Consider the following 6,789-nt stretch of genomic DNA (forward strand, 5'->3'; position numbering starts at 1 on the left):
AAGGGCGGCCTATAGTATCAAATTTAACAAATAAACAAACAAACAAATAAAAAAATGACAACATTGGTATGTGAGTTACTGGCATCTAAGTGAGTTATCTCCTTACCAACTTGCTCCAGGTTTGCTTAAAAACAGACTCTCTATCCCTGCTTTCCTTGCATATGAATGGAAGGTAACCTATATATTTCTTCTACCAAGGCTAGTCACACTTTTGGAAGGGGTGGGGAGAAAGAAAAGAGTTGCTTAGGGAAATGGCATAACAGCAAACTTTAATAATTTTATATGAAATTTAAAAGACATTGAAATTCGAAGAACACTTTCCGGGGCATAGGCCCCTTTGAGTAGATTTCAGTTGGATTCTGAGTAGACCTGCTTATAAGACTGAAACTGCAGAAACTTGTTAATGTTCATTTGAGCTCTCATGTACAGAGATAATTTAAGAGAGTTACTTCAGCAAGATCCCTTGCCCATTTCATTGGGTGCCTATCCTGGAGGAGGCATGGATGTAGTATGGCTTACTTCAGTCTCTATTCCCCCATGCCTGCCTTTGCTGTGATTGTCTATTATAGGGGAGTGCCTTCCTTCATAGTCTGCAGAGTTGAACTGTATTGGAAGAGGAAATCTGAGTCTCTCCGTTATTGGGTTATTTGTTAAAAAAATCATTTAACTTGAAAGCACAAAAGTTTTATGCAGTATTCTCAATCTTCCACACTTTGCAGTTAAGGGGAAAATGCCGTTCAAACAATTTACAAAGATGATATGACTCTAATAGTAACAAGAGAAAGAAATTTTACTTACAAAAATAGAAGCACATGACATATTTATATACATACATTGAACTTCAAAAAGTCAACTTACTACAGTTCCAAGCCCATGTAAAAGACAGAAGAAGAGAGGGCCTATATGAGATGAAACAGAAGACAATCAACAGCCAAAGAGGTTCAACATCTAACTGATGAGAGGGTGGAGCCCACTGCCAAGTGTACCTGAGTGAAAGAATTCTCGTAACCCTTTCCCTCCCAGTTCCTCTTGCATGCAGAGTTACAATATCCAACATCTATTACCTTCAGCCAAAGTGCCAGTAATTGAAATGTATCATACAAACAGGACCTGTACATACATAGATCCAGGAAGCCCTAAAAACCCCCCTAGATAATGCAATGATTGCTGGAAAGTGGAAACACTGTGCGTAGAAACACCAATTGGTACACTCATGTTTGACAGGAACATTGGCAAACTATTTTGGCTGCAGTGTTTTGCGCCTATCTGCCGAGTCCCCATCATCCCCTCCCCCATTATTTTTCTTGCCAGAAAGTGCTCAGAGAACAATGAGATTTCAGAATAATACAGATTGAAATGCTTCCAACTACTTGCTACTGTTAAAAAATTCTGTTTGGATTCAGAAGATTCCTAATATTAAAGAATGGGTGTGGTGTGGAATAAACCTTGGTTAATTCCATCTTAAATTCTTGACTTAAAAGATCTGACAGCACTTCCCTGCTTATTTGTATTTTATTTAACTACACTAATCCTGCTTTTCTGACCAAAGGAAATGTAAAATGGCTTACAAATATAATGTATTCACTTTTTTAAAAAAATAGGGCCAAACATATAAATATGGATACTAAAAATCTGGGGCTGGTCCCCACCTTCCTCTTCTACTAGAGGACCATCCCCAAGGATTACATGGGAATACTGTCAATACCACTCTAATGGCAGAAAGTGAAGAGGACCTAAAGAGCCTCTTGCTCAGGGTAAAAGAGGAGAGCGCAAAAGTGGGCTTGAAGCTCAACATCAAAAAAACTAAGATCATGGCATCCGGCCCCATCACTCCTTGGCAAATAGAAGGGGAAGTCGTGGAAGTAGTGACAGACTTCACGTTCCTGGGATCCCAGATCACCGCAGACTGTGACAGCAGCCATGAAATTAAAAGACGCCTGCTCCTTGGGAGGAAAGCGATGGCGAACCTAAACAGCATGATAAAAAGTAGAGACATCACCCTGACAACAAAAGTCCTCATGGTCAAAGCAATGGTATTCCCAGTAGTCATGTATGGTTGCGAGAGTTGGTCTATAAGGAAGGCCGAGCGCCGAAGAATAGATTCTTTTCAACTATGGTGCTGGAGAAGACTCTTGAGAGTCCCTTGGACTGCAAGAAGATCAAATCAGTCAATCCTAAAAGAAATCAACCCTGACTGTTCCCTGGAAGGCCAGATAATGAAACTGAAGCTCAAATACTTTGGCCACCAAATGAGAAGGGAGCACTCACTGGAGAAGACCCTGAAGTGGGGCCAGGACATTAGAAGCCCTCCCACTGTTGCCCCCCCCCCCAAGCACCAAGAAGACAGAGCATCACTTGCCCCAGAGCCCCTATCTATACCTTGTGGCTAATAGCCGCTGATGGACCTCTGCTCCATATGCCTATCTAATTCCCTTTTGAAGCCGTCCATGCTTGTAGCCGCCACCACTTCCTGTGGCAGTGAATTCCATGTGTAATACAGATTGAAATGTTCCATGTGTAATACAGATTGAAGGTCAATGACGACGGGGACGGCAAAGGATGAGATGGTTAGACAGTGTCATAGATGCAACAAACATGAAATTGAGCAAACTTCAGAGGACGGCGGAAGACAGGAAGGCCTGGCGGGATCTGGTCCATGGGGTCGCGAAGAGTCGGACTCGACTGTGTGACTGAACAACAGCAACAACAACTGTCAAGAACTCCAGTTTAGAAGTATCCAAGGAATAGTAAGAAGCAGTTCTAGTAAACTGAATTCCTGTTGTGTGGTCATGATCTTGACCTGAATTCCCAGCATTCTCCAGAAAATCATCTCCTGATTTATAACTTAGTCTCCTCCTTGATTGACTTGTTTCATGCCTGATTCAGGCAGTCAGTTTGTTTCAGTTTTTATTTGATTGTGAATCGTTCCCCACTGGTTTCAAAGGAAAAGTTTCAATTTACTATAACTTTCCAATTTCTATGCACAATCAGAAGAAATTTGCAGGGATGGAAACCCTTTGTGAGGGAACAATGTCTGCTAAATTTCATCCAAAGGGATACAAGTTTTTTTTTTATCCCTGGGCAGTTGAATTTGATCATTTAAAAAAGGTCTTGATGGTCCTGCTATATTTTTTGTGTCTAATTAGCATGAAACTGGGCATGTAAAAGTGTTCCTTGGTAAGATCCCTTTGAGAAAGAGAGATGCAGGGGTTTCCAAGGAGATCACTGTTCAATGTGAACAAGTAATACTTCTGTGTAATAGTGTTTAAATACGGTGTCAAAATGAAACCAACTCAGTCACAACAAGTGTTAAATAGGAACAATGGAATGGAAGACAATGTTCATTTGTTGAATACAGGAAAACAACAACACCCACCCTTCCTTCAGACTTTCACTCCAAGAAAGAACTGGCAAAAGGTGGATAAAACACCCTCCAAACTATACATGTTTCACATTTCCACAGTCCCCTCTCCAGAATCACATGGATTGCAAGAGAAAACCAACAAAATGATCCAGACAAATGAAAGGGCCATCCATTCAAATTAGCTCAAAGTGTTTTGGATAGTGTAGTGTATCCAGCCCTGACAGGGCCGGGCATGTCCGGACTTGTCCAGGGACCAAACCTGAAGCTTCACATCTAGACAATGGGTCAGAAGGATCCTAGCCGGCCCTATCAGAGGGCTAGGTCCTAAACCGTGAGGCCAATAGGTCTCTCGGTTACTGTAAATAGCCTAATGGGAAGTGGGTGGGTGTGTTTTGGTGGTGGGTTCTGAGGGAATATAAACCGGCCTGCGAGCCGGCCCCAGTGTCTTGTTCCTGACTAAATAAAGGTATGCTTAGCTGAAATCACTCTCCGTATGCGTACTTTTCAGATAGCTTTGCTATTGTGTAGTGGGTTGCCGCATGGATGGACGACAGACAACGACGTAGTGCATAGCACAATTTATTCGGAACACAACAAGAACAAGGAACAAACGGCCGGCAGGCCAACTATATACACAACCAGGGGACCACCCCTTGGTCCCATTGGTGGGTTTGAATCTCAACCCCCCCCCCGGCCCCCCGCCTCGGAGCCCCCCGCAAGCCGCTCCACTCCGCAACCAGAGTCTCCGGCTGCTGCTCACCGCTCCGCTCCAGGCTCCGAAACTCGCCCTGCTGACCCCAAGAACAGCAGAGCTCGCAGCGACGCTTCCTTCGCCGCCGCTGTTCCTGAGCTACCCCAGCCACGTGGCCACCACACAATGGCTACCAACCAGGGCAACATCGCAGCCTTCGACATCTCCCACCCCGCGGAGTGGGAGACCTGGATCGAAATCCTGGAAAACCTGGAAAACTACTTTGACTGCCACGACATCGTGGACGAGGGGAAGAAAAAAGCTCACCTCCTGCAGTTGTGCGACATGGGCACCGTCCTACTGCTCAAGGACCTCATCGCACCCAAAAAAACAAAGGATGAGCCCTACTCCGTGCTGGTGAAAGCGTTGACCGACCATCTTTCGCCTAAGCCCATGAAATTTGCCAAGCGCATGGACTTTTGCACGAGGGTCCAAGGCCCGGACGAATCGGCCTCCAATTTCTTGGCCGGGCTCAGGCGAGCGGTCACCAACTGCTCCTTTCCGCACCTCATGGACACTTTGCTTGCCCAGTTCCTGGTGGGCCTTTGAGAGCCCAAGCTACGCTGGAAATTGGTCAGCCAGGACAACCTGGACCTGGACAAGGTGGTCCGGGAGGCCACCGCGTATAAGAAGGCCTACAAAGATCGCCGTGCCAAGGTGGTCCACCGCACCCAACGAACCGTTGGGTCTGACGCCTCAGACAAGGACGACATTCTACAAGTCCGCCAGTGACACGCACCCTCCAAATCGGGCAAGACGTCGACCACATCGACTCAATGCGCCAGCTGCGGGGAAGGCCATGAACACAGATCGTGCCGGTTTCGAAATGCGGTCTGCCGGGCCTGCAACAAATCGGGGCACATCTTCAGGGTCTGCAGCTCCAAGGGGCCATGCCTGAAATCAACAGTGCACCAGACCTCGCCGGAACTGCACAGCGACCGTCACTCAGTCTCGGCCAACTTCCCGCGACACCAGGTCTGTAACTTGCCCCCCGACAGCCCCCACAAAATGCATGTCACCGTCCTTATAGAGGGGACCGCCAATCGCCATGAGGCAGAAGGTTGAGGCAGAACTGGACTGCCTCATAGAACAAGGGTTCCTGGAACCAGTCGTATCAGCCCGATGGGAGACCCCCATAGTCACCCCCGTGCAGCCGAACGAGGAAGTACACATTTGTGCAGATTACAAATGCACATTAAACAAAGCCCTGCAAGCTCACGCGTATCCGGTGCCGGTAGTGAGCCAGGTGTTGGCGGCTTTGGCGGGGCCCCAGGTTTTCGGCAAATTGGACTTGGCCCAGGCGTATCAACAGTTACCGGTTGATGCTGCCACGGCGGAGGCACAGACTATCACAATGCACAAGGGGGCGTTCAAGGTGCACCACCTACAGTTTGGGGTCTCTGTCGTGCCCGGTATTTTTCAATCTTTTATGGATTCCCTCCTAAAAGGAATCCCCGGAGTTCAGCCGTTTCTAGACGACGTGTTGATTGCGGCCCCAGACCACTCGTCTTTTGCGGACCGACTGTGGGCTGTGCTTCATCGCTTCGACTCGGCGGGCCTCAAGGTCAAGCGGGAGAAGTGTCTGCTCAGTGTGCCACGTGTGGAATTCCTGGGACTCGCTGTCGATGCCTCCGGCCTTCACCCCTCTCCGGACAAAGTAGAGGCCATCACACACGCCCCGCCCCCGAAATCCAAGACGGAGCTACAGGCTTTCCTGGGCCTATTGAACTTCTATCATTCTTTTTTGCCCCTCAAAGCTGCAGTAGCGGAGCCTCCTGGACAAGTTGGCGCCATAGGTCTGGGGCCTGCTGCAAGCCAGAATCCGCCACGTCCGGTCAGCCCTGTTTCACCCCGTGACCAACGGCCAGGCGGAACGCATGGTCTGCACGACAAAGGACGCCCTCCGACACCTGGACTCATCGGACTGGGACTACAAATTGGCATCTTTTCTGTTTGGCCAGCGGACTACGCTTCACACCACTATGGGGCGCAGTCTGGCAGAACTACTTCTGGGCCACCGCCTGGCAACCCGGCTGGATCGGCTGCACCCCGATCGGGCTTCGCCGGAGGCCCCAAGCATGGAGACGCACGAGGCTGCCAGGGGGTTCTTCCCGGAAGATCCCGTGTATGCGCGGAACTATGCCAGGGGCCCCACCTGGATTCCAGCCCGAGTCATCCGAGTTAAGGGCCGCAGATTGTACGAGATCTCGTGTGAGGATGGCCAAGTGCTACACCGACACATCGACCAGCTACGATGCCGGACGCTACCACCAGACCCCGAGGACTCGGAACTGGCCGAGGTTCCGGAACCCTCACAAAGGGCCCAACTGCCGGTGGCCGAACCCTGACCTGCAACCGAGGCCAACCCTCGGCCTCAACCCGTGGGGGAACCAGAGACTCTTCTCCCGGAGGCACCGGAAACACCAGCACCGCCATACCCCGCCCCTGTCTTGGTCAGCTCGCTGCCAAGGGCTCCCGAGGGAGAACCAGCAGCCGCCCCTGAACCGCGCCGCTCGACCCGCACCAGGAAGTCACCAGCTTACCTGAAGGACTTTGTCTGTGGGTGCATTGTGGACCAAGGGGGGAGGGGTGTAGTGTATCCAGCCCTGACAGGGCCGGGCATGTCCGGACTTGTCCAGGGACCAAACCTGAAGCTCCACATCTAAAGACAATG

The sequence above is a fragment of the Gekko japonicus genome, unplaced genomic scaffold, assembly GCF_001447785.1.
Source record: "Gekko japonicus isolate JY-2015 unplaced genomic scaffold, Gekko_japonicus_V1.1 scaffold2031, whole genome shotgun sequence".
In the NCBI taxonomy this organism is placed as follows: Eukaryota; Metazoa; Chordata; class Lepidosauria; order Squamata; family Gekkonidae; genus Gekko; species Gekko japonicus.